Source organism: Zosterops lateralis (assembly GCF_965231275.1).
Source record: "Zosterops lateralis genome assembly, chromosome: 2".
Taxonomy (NCBI): domain Eukaryota; kingdom Metazoa; phylum Chordata; class Aves; order Passeriformes; family Zosteropidae; genus Zosterops; species Zosterops lateralis.
In genome coordinates, this window is record NC_139763.1 from 59,342,201 (window position 1) to 59,362,632 (window position 20,432).

A 20,432-nucleotide genomic window follows, 5' to 3' on the forward strand; every position below is an offset into this window, starting at 1 on the left:
AGAACGGCCTGAAGAGAGTGAGAATATGCGAAGGAAACAACTCTGCAGACACCAAGGTTAGTGAAACAGGACAGAGAGGTGTTCCAGGTGCCAGGTGAGAGATACCCTTGCTGTGGTGAAGACCACAGTGAAACAGACTGTCCTTCTGCAGCCCATGGAAATCCATGGGGGAGCAGATATCCATCTGCAGCCCATGGAAGATCCCATGTTAGAGCAGATGGATGTCTGAAGATGGCTGTGACCTATGGGAATCCCACACTGGAGTTGATTCCCAGCAGGACCTGTGGCCCAGTGGAGAGAGGAGCACACACTGGAGTTGATTAGCTGGAAGGTCCCTGAGAGGACCCATGGTGGAGCAGTCCATGAAGAAGGGAAAGATCCAGGCTGGAGAATTTTGGGGAGATCTATCTCCCATGAGAGGGACCTAATACTGGAGTGGAAGGGTTTGAGGAGTCCTCCACTGGAGGAGGAAGATGTGGCAGAGACTGATGATGAACTGATTGATGATGTGATGATGATAACTGTGATGAACTGACTGCAACCTCCATTTCCCTTCCTCCTGTACCACTGGGACAGAGCATATAGAGAAAGCAGGACTGAAGTTGAACCCAAGAAGAAGAGAGGGCTGGGGGAAGGTGATCTAACATTTACTTTTTGTTTTTCATTACTCTGATTTTGATTGGTGATAAAATTAAACTAATTTCCTCAAGGCAAATGTGTTTTGCCTGTGACAGTGATGGATGAGGAATCTGTCCTTATTCCTAGCTCATGAGCCTTTTGTTATGTTTTCTGTCCCCTGTCCAGCTGAGGAGGGGGGTCACAGAGTGGCTTTGATGGGCACCTGATGCCCAGCACACTGTGTTTCAACATGTTCAGGGTCAATGAGCAGAAAAATCATTCTGAAAGTCCTTAACCAGTATTCCTTATAGAAATGAAATGTAAATCTGCCCATACTTACATAAACTTCTATGCTGGCCTCTGATTCCTTTAGAGGTTGGTCACCTGCGTTTATTTACTGTTTCATATTTAAAGCTTGTTTTACAGCAGAATGAAAACACAGCATGAAATACAAATGACTTTCTGTGGAAAGAATTATTTGTCCACATATCAGACTAAATAGTAAATGTTGATCACCAAAGAAGTACAGCGATTCTTACTTGTAGCTTTAAGAGAGTTGATTTGACACAATTTTATTTAGTTACTTACTGAACTATCCACATCACTTGCTTGTTTAAAGAGCTGATTTCCTTGGATAAAATTCCTTTGGCCTAATTTTGCATTTAAAAACTCTTAAGACTTTGAAAAGATGATTTGTATCATCCTAAGATAACTATTCAAAATAGAACATCTAAATCACACTTCAGTCATGATTATTTTTCTCTATTGACTTTAAGTAGACATTTGATGACTTAGTGACACTTTAATAGCTGACGTTTAGACTTCTGAAACTAGGTAAGATGAATATCATGTACAGTATAAAACCAATGCATTTTACAATGAATGAATACTAAATATGTGTGTAATCAATCAAATCCAAACCCAAATTGCAATAACATAGGTGATATTTCTTATAGTATCATGGTTCTCTGTATCCACTTTTAAGTTCTGTCTTTGATTATTATCTTTTACTTCTACCCAGTGGTAGATATCCTGTTCATTTAACTAACTCCTGTGAACTAGCATCTTCCTCTTTCCATACCTTCCCTACATCTTCAACCAGCACTTTGCTGAACATCTACAGGCCACTTTTTATCCTTATACAATTTCCATGACCTATCTGTGAGTCTAACTTTACCAAATTCCTTGTTCTTTTCACCTCTCTCCAGGGTCCCTCTTTACTTCTTTCCACTTAATCTGTGTCTCTCAGTCATAAGGCTCAAGTGGAGAGCAAGACAGGTAACTTGAGAGATGTCTTCTTTATTTTACCAAGTGCATTGTTGTAGTGGGTAGCTTCAGGCACTGTTATGAAATAAGCTCCCCAGTGGGAGGTGGGAAAAAGAAGCACCTACCATTGCATTTGAACCTTCAAACAACTGAGTAGTGCTACAGTCTTGAGCAAAGTTTAAGTCTACAATAATTTAAATAGAGTCTGTGTCTGGTAGTTCACTGGAACAACTCTGTCCAAAAATAAGAGCATTCAAGAATATATTTTACTTAAACATACAGGCTTTTATCTCAGCAAGTAGTGTCACTATTTATTGAAACTGTGTGCACAAAATTCAATTTTATTACATGTGACATAAAAAAAAGCAATAGACCAAAGCTCCATCAAACGTTTATGCTTTAAATAGTATTGAAAGGTATCTTCAGGTTTTTTCAGCTGCCGTCTTGCAAAGCAACATATATCCAAAACAGAAAGTTTCTATTGAAGAGCAAACCACATGAAAAAGTCCACTATAGTTGCTGCAGCTTTTGCCTTGCATACATCAAAAACATTAATCTTACACTTGAAAAAGGATTCAACTCCTGATAAATACTGGATTATAGAGGAAAAATTAGTGCCCAAACCCACAAAAGAAGTCATATTTGAATTCAAACATCAGATTATTTTGTACTAGATAAAAAAGATATATCAGTCACAATATTTAGGAAATATGATGCTCTGATGAGAGAGGGAATACACCCATTTTATTTACCTAATGGTAGATGACAGTAGTGTTAAATCTGGCATTTGATAATTTGAAAATTTGACTAACATAAACCCAATATTTTCACTTTTAATAAGACTTGTTTTTCACAGAGAACTTCCCTCTAACAAAAAAACAAAAAAAACCCAAACAAACAAACAAACAAAAAAACCAAAAAAAACACACACACACAAAAAAAAAAAAAAAAAAAAAACAAACAAAAACAACAAAACAAAACAAAACAAAACAAAAAAAAAACTACACATCATTAACTTATTTAGAGTAATTTTGTGGGGTATTTTCCTTATATGCTTATGAAGTAGGAACATTTATTAAGTCTACTTCTAGGATTGTTATATAAAAATGCATATTTCCTTTTTCAATAACTTGCTTACTTTTTTGTTTCCATTTATGGACAAGAAACTTAGGATTTCTCTTCTGTTTCTACATCTTCTACAGCATCCATGTCTTATCCTGTCTGTATTAAATTACTTGTTCCTTTCACCATTTTCCAGCCTAAATTCTCACTTATTACAATGGGTTTATCCATGGGTTTTTCAATACATTTATTCCTTCTTTTGATCTGAGCAGAGTGACACTTTCTCTAGTTCTTTCTATTGCTATTGAACATATGGGTTACATCCATGAATTTCTATATTTCTAAAAGCCCATTATACTGAAAGGTTTTCATGCTTTATTTGAATTCAGCCATGCTATTGATCATAGTGATAGGCAGATGTTTATAAAACTCTAATTCAGAAACTTGAAATAAGAAAACAATTTATAGTTACATTTTAAAAAATCAGCTATTTCATTCAAGTATTTTTCTTCAGTCTCAGATGATTTCAGATTACATTTGAGAAAATACCATTTCTTCGTATATTCTTAGACAATTTAATTTAATAGCTACATCTCTGCACACTTGGTTTAGCTAAATTACACCTTAAGCCCAGAATAAAATTTGAAGGCCTAAATATATGAATTCTAAACCACACAAGAAATAAAAAATAAAAATGAAAATCCATAAGGAAAATTAGGAAGTTTCTCATTATTCTTCTTCTTCTTCCTTCTTGTAAAGATAGTAAATTTTCAAGATAATTGTAGCTCTCAGCCAGATAAAATCAAGTTGCAAATCACAGAAACAAAATAGTTTAAGGGCTTTCTTTATAAAATCCAGCATAATTCTTGAAACTCTCCAATGATCCTTGTTAACTTGTTCTACTTTTAAGATACTTTTCCACCTTTTATTTTCATTAGATTTAGATCTGAGCTTAAACCTCATCTCAGCAAAGTAAAATTTCAGAGTAACTGAGGAATTCAAAAGGATACAAGGAAGAATAGTTTTGGTGTGGTGTTGAGTCTCTTGGGGTATTTTTTGATTTGGTTTGGGTTTTTTTGGTTGGTTATTTTGTTGGTTTTTGGTTTTGTTTTTTCTGTTAATCATAATTGAATTTTAAATTATAAGTTATTATTTTGGTGCTTTTACCTGTACTGGTATTTCCCAGAGTAAAAATCAGAATGTCAGTTATTCAGACTGATCTTTTGGAGTGATGTTGAAATCTATTTTCATGAAAAATTACTTATAATAAAAAGAATGGCAGATTTTAAAATTAGACTTCTATTATTTTTCTTCCTGTTACCCTTTTCTCCAAGTATTTTTACAATTCATTTTAAATCATTCAATGATTTAAGTTATTTTTTCACTAAAATTTCAGATACCAGAAAAGCTTTATATCCAATCTATAAGCTGTCTCAAATTTATTTTCTTTGTTCATTTGCAGTCTTACACTTTATACGTTAAACCTGTAACTAGTGTTATATCCAGCAGAGAAGGCAGGTATAGGAAGAGTTTGATTCCCCCATCTGCATTTCTTTCCTCATCTTCTTAGCCTCATGTTTTGATAAACTTCAGTATTCAGACAAAAGAGCTGTTAAATATCTGCTTCATATTATTAATTTTGATTTTCTTTGTTCTTTTGTTTCTCAAAGTTCCATTGTAATTTTTCTTTTAACATATCTCTGAAGTATCTCTTTCTTCTGAGGATTATGACAAACATTAATCCACCTTGGGTATTGAAAATGACCTAATATATCAGTTTGGAATGCTTCCAGCTGAAGAAAATCTCATTCTTCTAGTCTCTATACATTTCTTTTCAGAAAGTTATCTGTCACAAAAGAGGCCTTTGATCCACCAGTTAGAGCTGCATTTTTGTATTGCTAGCTGATTTTTGCAGATAATTTTATCATTTATTCTGTTATTTGTCATTTTTCCCATGTAGTATTCTGCAGCTGGTAATTATATATAGAAACACCTATCTATTCTCTCTGCATCAGAGTTGTGTACTTGTAGCTGGTCAGATTTGATGCAACTAAGTTGTTACAAAGAACCCAAATATTTTCCAAGCAAAGGGACTTTTTAGAAGCTTGATAACAAACAAACCATCCCCACAAACACACAAACAAATCAAACCCACTAACCAAAAAAACCAAAAATTGCCTGAAGTTTTGTAGAATCACAGTATGAATCACAGAATGGTTTGGGATGGAAGAGACCTTAAAGTTCCAGCCCAGCTGCCAGGGGTAGGGACATCTTTCAAAAATCAGATTTCTCAAAGACCCATTTAACATGGCCTTGAATACCTTCAGAGGTGGAGCATCCAACACAACTTCTCTGGGCAACCCATTCCAGCATCTCACAACCCTCCAATATAAATGTCCAATATAAACCTACCCAGTTTCATATTAAAACCAATGAAAGGGAGGTATTCTGCCATCTGATTTTCATGTGACTACTTTATGTCATGAACTTGAATTTTCAGTTTGTATCTATGATTGTCTTCATGCATATAAATTTTTGTGTCATAAATTGGGTGGAAGGGAGGTGGCTATTTTTGGTTTGGTATTTTTCTTGTCTTATTTCACAAGGCAGCTACTGACACTTAACAGATACCACACTTTCTGTTTGAATCACCTGAAGGTCTTGTCCCAGTAATGGCTAGAACCCACAAGTTTCAAGTAGAGATGGAGAGACATGGATATTTCTTTTTTCAGATAGAAAGTTCTTCATATCTAGACCTACTGCAGGACAGTTTGTCAGTGAGGATGGTTTCTCCATTGATGATGAAAGATTTAAGCCCTAATTCACCTTTTGTTTGTTTAGTTCTTCACTGACTTTGGTATCTGCAGAGCTGTTTCTCTTGTATATTCTCATTCCTCTCTCTGTGAGCTGTTGAAAGACAGATTTTTACCTTTTCTTAAATATTGTGTTACAGAGGCACTGACTGACTCAGCTTTGGCCAGTGGCAGGCTCATCTTAGAGCTGACTGGAGCTGGCTTTCCCCAAGATAGGGGCAGCTTCTGTTCTCTTCCCACAGCTGCCACCTCTGCAGGACCTCCACTACTAAAACTTTGACATGTAAACATCATCCACCTACCTATGTGCCAATAAACCTCACCTCTGCCTTTGGAAAGGTGATGGAGCAAATCTTCTAAAAGCTATTTTCTGGCACCTGAAAGAGAATAAGGTGATTGCAAGTAGTCAATATAGATTTACTAAGAAAAAATGTGCTTCAGTAACAACATAGTCTTTTATGATGAGACTTCTGGTGAAATCATAATAAGGACTCAGAAGTAGTAATTAGCAGGTACAAAGTCCAGCTGGAGGCAATTAACAGTGTTTTCCCTCGAGTATCAATAATGGGGCCAATTTTATATTAATGCTGTGTCGAATGAGTGTATTTCAGGGAGAAAACACCAAATTTTGCAGAGTAGTCAATATGGGAGGGCATGAATGTTATTCAGAGGGTCCAGAAAGAGCTAGAAAATAGACTGAGAGAAACCTTGTGAAATTTAATAAAGGTAGACATTAAGTCATGCATTTGGGATGTACTAACTGTATGTAATTGTACATCAAGTGGATGTCATTTTCAGTGAGGACAAATACAGTATCTTTGAGAAATGCAATTTTTTACAGCCTGATGATGTACCAAGAAGCAGTTAAAAATAAATATTATTTTTTTAGAAAAGGCAAATACAATGGAAAAGCCTGAGAACTACTAAATCATTACTCATAAAGGGAAAAATATAGGAAGTAATTCCCTAAAGTATTTTGGTTTTTTTAGTTTTTGAGGTTGAATGGTGAGGCATTTAATTAAATCAATTAAAAGAAAAAAAGTGTTTTTCTTTTTTATTGATTCTAAGCAGTAAGAAAATATCCTAAATTATCTCATTCATAAAGATGTTAAATTGGCTGTCCAATTAGTTATAGAGCAAATATCTAGACAGAAAAACATCAGCATGGGTTTGGCCAGGGATAACGTTATTTAGCTGTGCATTTGATATATGGTTACTGATACTGCTTTATTCTTTCCCTTGAGCTTCAACAGTGATTAACAAAAGAAGCAGGATGCAGGTTTCATTATTGATTACATTATTTCCAACTCTGCACACAGATTTCTTTTCCTCATTTTGTAATAGCAATAATTACCTTATTAAAAGAATTTAAGAAGGATTAATGTAATTGAATGACTCGGCTTGATAAGCCTTTTCAGCTAAGATTTTGGTTGCCAATTCATCTCTAAGAAACGCTCCAACTTTCTTTTTGTGGATATTTAGGTTCATCTTTTAGATTGGTTAAAAAGTGGCTTTACAACTTCTGCCAGCACCTTCACTTAAACAGGGTGCAAAAAAATGACAGAGACTCATCCCAAACACATTTAACTGTTAGCCCCTGTTTCCTGATTATTCACAAATATACTATTTCCCAAGGCAATATGCATAATTTACTATGGGGAAATTATAACATTTTCCTTCCACTTCTCAAAGAAGTATTTTTCTGTTTAAATGGAACTGATAGCAACATTGGATTAATAGTATTGAAAGAAAAAAGGATTACCACATTTTCTGGAAAATAAGGGATCATTCATAAAGAATCCAGCTTAAACCTTCAAAGAGGAAGCAAGAGAAAGATGGATATATTTCCTTAACTATTTTATTGATAGGATTCAGTGCTGAGCAAGGGGAAGTTTCCCAAGGATGAAATTCTAGAAGAATTCTAGAATTCTTCTAGAAGAACATGTTTTGCTGCTACTCTGCTTTAAACCTGCAGGTAATTTTTATATAAATACGTATAGAATCAGAGAATATCCTAAATTGGAAGGCAGCCACAAAGATTGTCAAAACCCAACTCCTGGCCCTGCATGAGACAGCCCCAAGAATAACACAGTATGCCCGGGAGTTGTCTAAATGCATCTTGAACTCTGTCAGGCCTGGTGCTCTGACCAGTTCCACTGGGCATACACTTTTTTCTCTCTCTCTCTGTTTTTTGTTTGTTTGTTTGTTTGTTTTGGTTTAGTTTGGTTTGTGTTTTTTTTTTTTGTTTTGTTTTGTTTTGTTTTGTTTTGTTTTGTTTTTGTTTTTGTTTTTGTTTTGTTTTGTTTTCCTTAGCTACAAAAGACCCCTGCCGTTTGGAGGTGGTGCTTAAAATGACTGACACTGATTGATGCCAGAACCTTTGAAAACATTTTCCCAAGGAACTTTACTCACAGGTTCCCTGAGCAGCCAGAAGTCTGTTTTCTTCACATCCATGCTTGATGTTTTACTGGCACTTTTCCTCCTGTCATCAGAGATTTTAAATTCATTTGCTTCATAGTTATTCTGTTCAAGACAGCCAGGAATCACCTCTTCACTCATGAGAGCCCCTCTGTTAACAAGCAACAAATCAAGGAGGTTATTTTCCCTTGTCAGCTCCCTCTAAGACGTTTACATCCAAGTGTTTTAGGAATCTTCTGGGCCTGTTTGTGCCAGCTGTGTGATGCTCCCAGTTAACATTCAGCGAGTTGAAGACCCCTGTAAGGACAAGGGCAGTTGATTTTGGTATGTATCTTAGTTCTTTATAGACTAACTCACTGACATTGTCCTGGCTCAGTTATCTATAGTAGATTCCTGCGTACATAGGGCTCCTGTATATAAAGGATCTGTGATTTCATGGAAAAATAAATCTTAAACCTCAGATTTAGGTTATTATTTTCAACAGAGCATGTCTTTTGTTCTTTTTATACATAAAACCTCAGTTCTCAGAAAAAATTACAGAAACAATGCATGTGCATACATTCTATTATGAATATCACAAAGTTTTGGATTATTCTAGTTTATTCATCATTAAAACAGTATAACATTTTTCAACTAATATATTTGGATTAGGAAAAAAAAACCCAAAAAACAAAAGGAAAGAAACATTTATTCTATTTCATTCCAGGGGCAGATAAGAAACCAACATGGTTCTGTAGTTGCCCTAAAAAAAGCTGCAATATTTACTTTTCCCAAACAAATAAAGATTGGCTATAACATAATTACTGACTTGTATGACAGAGCATGGCCTGAGGGGTCTGAGTATTAGCTGCAAGCAGCAAATAAAAACAAAATTTCAAAAAGGAAAAAGAAATCTTGGAAGGATGTACAAAATTTCAAAAAGGAAAAAGAAATCTTGGAAGGATGTACAGATTGTTCTGTGCTTGTTCTGTTTGTTAGCTACTCACACACATTGCTGAAATAGGAAATTCCAAATTGTAGACCAAACTCTTCAAAGAGTGCGGTGGCTTCCACCATCCTTTCTTTTCCAGGGAAACTAGGGCACGGTAGAAAAGATTGTCCTGGGCCTCATTCAATACAAAATCAAGAGTTAGTAAATCAAAGAGTGAAAGAGACAAGCTTAAAAGTGTCCTTCCAGTAAGCAGGTGGAGCTGAGCAGAGGGATAGAAACTTGAAATGAAAGGAAGGAGAAAGAAACATGAAAATTAAATAGAAGTGATCTTTAAAATAAATAATTATTAAATATTAAAAGTATAAAAATTATGTGAAAGACAAAAACTCAGAAAAGAAAGCTAACAATTTTTTGAACTCTCTGACATAGCCTTTCTAAATTTTGCAAGCTTTCTAGGTCTGCTTAGCTTTTTTCATTAGTAGCTTACTTTGAATCTTAAATATTGACTAAGTAGTGGTGTTTGATAACTTTAAAACCCCATACACAAAGTCCTGTCAGAGATCTTCCTGTTAGCAAGTTGTAAAAGCTGCCACATTAATTGAAAGTGCTGCTTGACACGGGTTGTACATGCTGCCTTGGAAAGTCATTGTTGTCTCACTTCTCTCACTTTATATGTAAATAGTTTTAAAACACTGGCTGGACCAATAAAAATAGGTTATAAACAATGTTGTGTGTATGAGGAAAGACATAAGAAAAAGTACTGAGTTATCTTTAATACTTCAATATAACCATGTTCACCTCCCCTTTCTGGCTTTTTCTTCCAGAGCTTCCTAGGAACAGCTGCAGCCTGAAGTGAAAGGGCATCACAGGTGGCCCTTCCTGCTGTGTCAGTCAGAGTAAGAGGCGACCAGAACTCCATTCTATCGATTGATGAATAAAAATATGCAAGTAGAGCTTTCTACAAGATAGGTACTTTTTTCCCTGCTGTTTTGAGGGTTTTTTAAATGGGATTTGCTCTTAATATAGATTTTGGTATGTGACTTTTGGGAACCAGAGCTAAGAAAGATAATGGGGAGTTAGGTGAAAGAGAGATAATCCTTCATTACCTCCTCCAGGAATACCTGCAGCAGGGTGTTTAGTCTGTTTGCATTAATTGTAACTTATAATGTCATGTTGTCTTTGAGCTCCAGTAACTTAACATTTTATTTCAAGGGGTTTGTTCACTTGACTAAATATAGAATTATATTGCTATATTTTATCCCTTTCCAAATTAATTATATTTCTGGTAATAAGCTGAAAACTTCAGCACTAACATGAGCAGTAACATAAGAAATGTTTTTGTACAGATAGATATTTTTTTCATGAAGAAAAGTCAGATAAGTATGGATAAGTACTTTGGTACACAAAATTCCCAAAGATATAAATCACAGAAAAAGGAGGAATTAATTTGGCTAAACGTACACATAAAGACTGTCTGCACCTGAGCTAATCACTTCAGGCTCCCTAGAAGTCAAAGAAGAGAAACAGGCACTTCTAGGTCACAATTCTTCTTATCCTAAAATAGGCATCTGAAGTAGGTCAGATGAACTGCGCCCTGAGAGTGCCTATTATTCTCTACCAACTATAAAGAGAGCCCTGGTTTATTAATTCAGATTCAATGTGGATGTTTAAGGAAGATGAGATGAGTCCCATTCAGGGAACCCAGAATGACTATTCAGAGACCAACAGCAAGAAGTGAGAATTCTTGTTTTCCAGATCTATATAGGATCCAAGATAACAACATACATCTTAACACTGATTTTAGGTTCCCAAGTAATTTAGGTATTTCAGAATATTTAACCTTATTTCATGCCTTATTTTCTTTTGGCTTAGAGAAACTATTATCAACTTTCTATTACTGTATTTCAGTCTATGGTCCATGACTCATATTCTCTATCAAGATGAAAGCCTTCCTCAACATTAACAGACTTTTATGAACAAAAACTTAACAAAGCAAAGAAATTCACCTTTTCATTTATTAACAAAGTCCTGTGCTATCAATAGCTTGGGAAATATAACAATAAGGACAGATCTGCTACTAGGCTCACTAGTATAGCTTGATTTCAGCAGGAGTGCTGTGAACGTTTTATCAAATGAACATCCGAGTTTCAAATCAAGCCAAAATGCCTTGGATTTTCTCTTCCAAATTTATGTGGAGAAATAATGAAGTACAAATATATATTTCTCCTCCATAACTGTGATTCTGTTTCAGCAGTGAAAATACTGCCTTTTTAAAAAACTTTTTAGTTCAAATGAGAGAACAAAACAATAGATAACATAAAAGGATTTTTAATGAAAAATATTTCGGAGCTGATATACCAATATCTTAACTACACTGCACCATTCAGACCGTTATCCACTTAAAGTATATATGGAGAGTCTATATTGCCTCTAATCAGTAAATAAATAAATTTTATAGTGTCAGTGAAAAATTTCTGATCTAAAAGGTTGTTTTTGAGTCTCTATTTATCATAGCAAAGAAAGTATTCCATTACATTTTATCACTGTCAATGTGAGTATAATATGTTCATCTTAAAAAGAAAATCTAAATGAAAAAGAAACTCAACTCATAAATTTTATCATTTTTCAAGCTATTTGTTGGAGAGAAACTGAAATAGTAGTTTTAGATAACATTTTTTCCTGGTCTTTGGTAACCCAAATAAGAGAAAAAGCAATGAGAATAACAGAGGAAATAATAGGATTTATAGCCCATTGAATTATCAGTATGCCTTCAACAGACTTTAGGCTTTTTATCAGATTCCGAAGTAAAGAAATACATTGAATTACTCTGAGTGCTTGGAGCTTGTTAACGAAAGGGGTTTGAAAATAAAGGGGTGTTGTAGCTTTTGAGATTTCTTCTAGTTCTGTCATTCTACATAAGGATACTTGAAACAAGCAAGACACATCTAAGCAGAAAGTTATAATGAGATTAATGTTACTTAACGTCTATTGTCTTAAAATCTTGCTTCCATCTAAAAATTAAGCATTTAAGTAGTTTATGAAGGCTTCTTCTAGACAAAATAAGAACCTCTAGAAAATTTTGTGAAGTACAGAACTTTTATCCTAATTTTAGGTTGATCTCGCTCTTGTTGGTGGCTCTATTTATTGACCATATGTGAAATTTAGACATCTAGTGAATAAAAATTGCTAGCTTCCAAACAGCTAGAGGGTTTTTTAACTTCACCCTTCCTGAAACCCTTGAAATATTGAACAAATATGATATTAACATTTGTGTGTGTGTATTCTAGTGGGAGAGAACACCAGCAAGAAATAATTTAATCAAGAGGAGAGAAAAGAATATCTTCTTCACTTCCTTTAGAGAATTCAGGATGCATTTAAGTTATTTAAGCTGCTTAAAAATACATTTGTTTAGCAATATATTTAGAGTATTTCATGCTTGAATCCTTTGGAGTTTTGGTGCTCCATTGGGTTTTGGTAAGATTTTTTTAAGATGTCCCTGCAGTAAGAGTTATTCCTAATGTTTAAAATTTTTGTGTGGATTACTTTGGTTCTAAGTAGATTACAGCTCAGCTTTCAAACTTTGCCTCCATGGAGGCACAATGGAGATTTAACAGCTTTTGTTTCATAACTTAGAGCTGAGTTTTATGAATGGCATATTAATCTCATACCTTAACCTTTACCTTAACTGAAATGATACAGGAGTATTGTGGTCATTAAGTGGTTTACTGGAAACAGAAATACAATAACAGGAATACATGTGTATGCATGGATGCATTGTGGCACCCACATGGAAGTTTTATCTTCATTCCAAGTGCCTGAAGTGATGCAAGGATGTATTCTGTCCCATGATGCTGGGGTCTGTAATTCATACCATGACAACTGGCCTGTGCATATTCTCTACTCAGTGTTGCTGAGGCCACACATATGTCCAGGTCTGAGCTCCTTAGTCCAAGAGAAGCATGGATATACTGGAGAAAGGAGTATGGAATGGACACAAAAACCCATAAAAGGACAAGAGCACCTGACATATGAAGAAATACTGAGAGAAGCTGTGACTCTTTAACCTGAAGAAAAGGAGGCTCAGGGGCAATATTATCAATGTTCATAAGTGCCTGAAGGGATGCTGTGAAGAAGATAGAGCCAGGATCTCTTCAGTGATGCCCAATGTGAGGACCAGAGGCAACGGACTCTCACTGAAATACAAGAAGTTCCACCTGAACATCAGGACACACTTTCCACTGTGAAAAAATGAACTGGGGTCAGGGGGGCTAAGCACTGGCACAGATTGCCCCAGGAGGCTGTGGAGTCTCCTTCCTTGGATATGTTCCAAAGCCCATCTGGACATTGCTCTGGGCAGCCTGATCTAGATGGCCCTGCTTGGACAGGGTGGCTGGGACTGGCAACCTCCAGAGGTCCCTTCCAACCTCAGCCATTCTGTGATACTGGTATCAAAACCAATATATTGTAACAATGTGCTGAACCAATATAAGGGGACTCAAACTTTGTCAGTAAAGCCAGTCTATTTGTGCTGCTCTAATAATACAGCTCTGTGGTCTCTGATTCTGCAAATAGTATACTAGGATCTATCTGAGCATATCAGCGCAGAAAAATGTTGGGTTTTTTTTTAGTCAAACACAGATCATCAGGACCAAGTATTTGAATACAGTGCAGCAAACCTATAGAGAAAACTACAGAACGAAATTGGATACTTTTAGCTATACAGCAGATTGTTACTTTTAGATGTTATTAAAAAGAAGTGAGTAAGCAGTTGGCAGAGTTATCAGATCATCTGTCTGCATGTCTGTTTCTCCTTCTCTCCTTCTGTTTAACTAAAGTGTCTGTACAGTCTAGCATAGTAGTCACTGGAAATTGTGCCATTTGTCCAATAAAAATATTTTTTATACTGTAATGAAATTTTTTATTCCCTATTTGACTTAGTCTCAAATGTCCATCCTATTTTTACACCCGAAAAAATAGATTGAAATATAATCCCAACAGTATATTAAACTTTGAAAAATTTCTACTCTACAAGAAGAAGGAGACATCTGTAGGTTCCTGAGAGATATCATATAATTTCTTGAAGAGATGTAAGTGGAATTCAAAGGCTTCTTGCAGTCTTTTAGAAAAGCTGGATTTAGGACATGCTTGTGGAATGCACATTTTCCATGATTTTACCTGTGCTCATCCAACAACACAAATTCAAAATGCTAAACTGTCAAGGACTCTTCCATCTAAGGCACTTCTCCAGATCTCTAAATTTATGTCCATGAGGAAGCACAGTGCATGGAAGACAAGGCTAGATTAGAAAACAGATTGAGATACAAATTTGATTAACACACCTAAGGCTTAAATTTTAGGGAGTTGATCTTATTCCCATTGCTACAGTTTTAGTCAAAGAAAGTTTATCTTCCAAATAATCAAGATCATGATGCTCTGTCTTCAATATTTCAGTCTTTTGGGTTTAGTACGGACCATCATTTGGAAGTGGGTTGCAGTTTCAGAAATTTGAGGTACTAGTTGCCAACTCCTTAATTTGTAAGATTAATTTGTATTACTAGCAGGAACCTAAGGGGAAAAATAAGATCATTGACTGATGAGTAATTTTAAAATATAGAATTTCTTTTTTCCAAATGGATTTCAGAGACTAATTCCCTAGATTTTAAAGCACAAGAGATTATCTTTATTTTTATTTTGCTTTCCTTTATTCTTTAGTCCTCTATTATTCCCCATTGCCAAAAAAAAAAAAAAAAAAAAAAAAAAAAAAGATATGTTTCTATTTGAAGGGTAAGAAGAATTTCTAGCACACTTAAGCAAACTGCTTGGGGGAGAAGAACCAAGGTTACCCAATAATTCGAATGAGGGTAGGAAATATGAAAATTCTTCAAAGGAAGCAGAGAATTAATCTCCATATTTTGAACAAGATGAATAAAGCATATATTCACATCTTCAGAGTATCCTGTTCAAAGGCTATTGAAAATTTGTCTTTCTTTTAAACCTGTCCAACTCATCTCCACAGGATGTAATTTAATCCTAGTATATACGTATGTTTTGTGCATTCCCATCTGTGTGGGCTGGAATATCCCACTATGCATTCTGAAACAGAAATGTGCTTTCTTTTTTTGGACAATCACATCACTTATGTTACTGACAGTGCGAAGAATGTACCTCAGTCACTGAATACGTAAGTTCTTCAAAATCTGTGGAATAATGAAGACAGTATGTCCATCCAAGGGAACAATTGCTTCATGGGGAGTCTGTGAATCTCAAATTAGTTAATTCCTGGACTTTAAATTGGCCCCTGTTCCTGTTGTTTAAAGCCAGGAAAGAGTAGCACTGGCAGGAAAGCTGTCTGCCAGAAAAGGGCATTTTCAAAGTCACACAGCATGAACATCTTCTTGTCAAGACCCATTACAAGAAAAAAGTAAGTGGCATTTCAATGGAATCGTAAGGAGGGGTGTGGGGGTGTGGTTGGTGTTTGAGGTTTTTTTTGTTTCTTTGTTTATTTCTTTCTTTCTTCAATATTATTTGTAACCATCTGGATATAAAGTACCTGCTACCTATTCTGAGAATATAGGGGCATCTGTCTGTGACAAAAAAGCAGAGATACGTTGGAATAAGAAAATCTAAGTGTTATATTTCTTACTTTCTTTCACTTCTTTCAAATTTTGTTGTAAATTACTCCTTTAAATTTTGATGCAGACATTTCACTTGTACTGTATTACATTAGGTTAAACATATTCTGTGATGTGACATAATTTGATGTGACTTGACCAAACCAGATGAAAATGTCTTGTATCACTTATTTAAAGAGGAAAAACTGTCTCTATTTTAATTTGTTTTTAAAGCTATTCAAAAAATATTTATAAAAAGTTAAATAGGTCCTCTTACATGTCAATTTCTTATAGTCCTGTGACAAAGTAGCAAGTCTACTCTAAGGTTCAGATCTAGACATTTAAAACAATCAAAAATACTGACATTATTTATAAACATTGAATTTCCATTTAGTTCATAGGCATTCAAAGAAAATTGCATTATTTCTATTTGTTCAATTATTTTTTAAGTTAATGATTAGTGCCTATTTTTAGAAGGTTTGCTAACTGACAAAAACTTTTTGCAAAAGTAAATTCCAAGTTGTAGTTCTTGTGGCAATATCAACTCCTATATAACGATCTTTTTTCCATATTTTTCTGCCAATATTATATAAGTGCAGAGTTATGATTGCAATTCTCCCAGATCTGGAAAACTCTGTTATGAGTCTGCTGTTAGAGCTTTCTCTTATAGATGCTCTTAACAAGTAGGAATGTATTTTACAAATTCCGGCAAGGCATATACTTTTCTGTCTAATATTTTAAATCATCCATCAGTGCTATTTGAGAAGAAAAATGCTAAAAAAAAATGAGGAAAGGAATCAGTAGATGGGACCTTACTGGCAATTAGCAGTATTGTTTCCTGGTCTTTCAATATGTGGGTCATTGATCATCAAAAAATTGTAGTTTCTATCTCTGTGGCTGCCCAGAGACCAGGACTGCAAGTTGCTAGTATTTCTTAGGGCAGCTTGATGAAAACACAGGGTTTTTACAAGGCATGCTGGCAATAAACAGTGATTTATAAATGCCCAGTTTTTCCATCTACTGCCTAGATATGGATGTGGTCCTTCGGCAGCTCACTTTGAAAAGTAATTGGGAAGAAAGACACATTCTAGTGCTGTGAATCCACAGACCCACATCTGTCTACATGGATAGGTAAAAACAGATGACTCTCTGATAAAGACATGTCATTCAGCTCTAGTATGGGAGATTTACACCTTTTTAGTGAAATTATTTTGATTTCCTTGGTATTCATATATTCTGAATTTGCTGCCATTAACTATAGCACTGCACTGATGAAGACACAAATCTTTGAATAAATGGGTGTTGATTCACATTTTTCAGGCTATGTACACATAGAGGAATTCATGTTTGTCTTTACCCATCCATGCAGATCTGTTTTCCAAAGGCCATAGTGCAGCAGGGAATACAGCCTTTACAGTGCATGGAGAAGTTTATAAAGCATGAGGATATAGGGAGGAAATTCAACATCCAGGGGATTTCAGAAATTCTTTGTATGTCACAAAACAATGCTCTGAGAGTCCCTAGGTTGGAATGTCATGAATAGTTGATTACCCAGTTAGAAATTTTCCAGAGTGCATATCCAAGGGGCTGTTACTGAATGACATGGACTGAAAGATGTGGTCTGGATGACTGGACCCCTTGTTCTTGATTGCTTTCCTGTGATGAAGTGCAAGCATGTAGCTTCATAATACAGTATTGCCAGTGTTAGTAATAGGCCATAAACTTTGTCCTGAGTTTTCCCAGGCTCAGGAAAAAGGCTTGTCAAATCTGTTCTGAGTGTGTTTCTCTTGACCTTTCTCCAGGTCTTACTTGATTTGACTGTGGAACCATCTCTAACAATGGACCAGGTATCCACATATAATATGGTTTACTGTTGTTTATATTTGTGTGATACTATCATTTGATATACAAGTAACAAGCAGTTTTTCCAGGTGAAAAGAGATATTTCTACCAAGGACTGTAGATGTTTTCAGAATCAGAGGCACAGGATGCATCACAGACAGTGCAACTGTGTGGTGGTAAGGAATGGATTAGAGGATGGTGAAATTGTGTAGTAAAAGCTTGTCTGCACCCACACGGGAGGACAGAAACAACAGTGCATTGGCAAGCTCAGATTCTGGTCTGGTTCCTTTGAGGCCCACCTCATGAGTGTTCACCTTGTTAAAGGCCTGCCTCCACAGGATCAGAGCACCACAGGGACACAAGGAGGCAGGAATCCAAATTACACACTCCTGAGGGACACTTTGCCCAGGCTCATCCCACTCAGTCTCATCACTGTTGGAGCAGTTGATGTGGAGCTGGGGGAATGCAGGTCCAACAGCCTTACCTATTTTGAGCTGCCAAATCTGATTTTCCCTAGCACTGGAGACCCCACATCTATAACCAGCTCAGTAATGGTCACTGAAAAACCAACACAGGTCCAGAGCTGGACAAACTGGTTTTAGGGGTAACAAAAGACACAAAGAACCATTATCTGACATACATAAAAAAGTACTACACAAAGTAAACTTAGATGCAGTATGGAGCTTGAGATCACTGAAAAAAGAAAGTTGTAAAAGACTCTATGTGAGGAAAAAGAATTCAAAAAATGAATTGTGGAAGAGAAAATTATCAACATGAGCGCCATGTTGCTTCTAACAAAGGGACTTCAGATGTTGACAACTTGTGGTGATACCTTCCCTCACCACCATGAATACAGTGGTGAAACCACTGGCTGCAAAGTCAATGTGTTTGCTTGAATTTTGGAAAACATGAGTGATTGAAAAAAAAAAAAAAATCAGTTAAAGTATTTCTGGTTGAAAAAGGCTTTTGAACATATCCAAGGAGGGTGACTCCACAGCCTCTGTGGAAAATCTGTGTCAATGTTCAGTCAACCTGACCTAAGTCACCTTTTTTCACAGTGAAAAGTATTTCCTGATGTTCAGATGGAACATCTTGTATTACAGTGAGAGTCCATTGTCTCTGGTCCTCTCAGTGGGCATCACCAAAAGCTGTGCTGCCTTTCCACTTAGTGGTAAACTTGACCTATCTTAGATTATCATGAAGGGCCACCTCTCCAGCCCACACCTCAAAGACCTTGCCACCTAAAGGTAGTACAAATATTTGTGTGACTGAGGATTTGGGGGTTTTGTTGATGCTAACAGAAGTTGATTTATTAGTTAAAGCAGTAATTTACAAACCCTGAAAGAGGAGACGCTAAAGGCACACACATTCAAAAAATAATCTCTTGAATAGAGACAATATTATATTTTCTTATTTCACTGTGTTGAATTATCACAAGAGTGGTATGATTATAAATGGGCACCAAAATACACTCCTTTTGTCCCTGAGGAGTTGTGATTCCATCAGGCTTCATGCAGACACAGGACTATCAGTTTTGGACTTACATGATATAACAATGCGCTTCAATCTGAAAATTTTCTGACCTAGAAAAAAATACTTCAATTCTTAAAAGCTTGTATGTGAAATGTAGTGGCACAACAAGCCCTCTGATACCACTGGATATAATAAATTGATCTTTAGAAATTAGAGGTTAACTGTCCAAGAGATCTTTCCATGACAAAAAAAAAATAAAAAAATTTTACCAAAGTCACTTTAAAAAATCACCCATGGTAACTGTATGTAGAAGTAAAAGAAATAGTAATTTGAATGAATGTGTCTGAAATACTTTAATAAGGGCTTTTGCTGGTAGTAGAAGCTCAGATGTGTTAAAACTTGAGAAAGAAGTATGCAAAGTGCCTTTATTCATCCTAATGGTGGGAAACTCTGGTAACTACTGATCCATGCAGAGCATAAGTATTATTTTACTGTAGGCTGCAGGTAACTGCTTCTGAAATACAGCATTTCTTTAAGGTGAATCTGACAGAATTTGACATGCATAAAAAATGAGTAAACAGTAAGTATGTAGCATGCATCACTGTGACATTCACACAGTCTGGGTTTGGCAACAGTTTGGTTTTGTAGGCTACTTTTGACATTTAAACAGAAGCAAAGAATCTTTCTGGAAGAAGCTGGGTTTTCTTGCCAGGTATGAATATATATATATATATTTATTATTTTATTTTTTTTTCCTTGCAAAGGCCATCCTCAGGCAAAAAAAAAAAAAATACTTTAGAATTTTTGTTGGAGGTGACATGCTTCAGTTTAGGTATTTTGAGGAAAAATAGCCTGAATTCCACCTGACAAAAAATATGTTTTGGTCTAATGGTGAATGTTTCAATTATATGAAGAAGACCTTCACCTGGTAAAAGTAATCTGAAGCTCCTTTGACTCTGTTTTATTATTTTCATTTCACTTTTGTGTGATGTTTATTTATCAGGATATTACACCTTCTGCTTTGTAGTGAGGGCCCTGGTGAATTTTTATTATTTTGGGAAATTTCTGCTTCTGGAAATGGTGTTCAAATTTGCATTAATTTTACATTTACATTACATTTACAATTTACATTACTTTTTCTTTTCATTAATTTGAGATGAGGTATGGATTTTTTGTTTTCTATTTCTTTATTATTTTTCTCTAGAAATACAGTACTGTAGGTAACCTCCTAGAAATGGACCTTGAGGAGCTAAAGCTTTTTACAACTGTGTAACAGATATAAAGATCAGACTCTCAAGGATCTAAATTACTCATCATTCAAAAAAACAGCTCTGCATGAATTAGCATGTTTCTGCATTCATTTAAACTGCCTCCACTATGCAATGAACATTAACATAC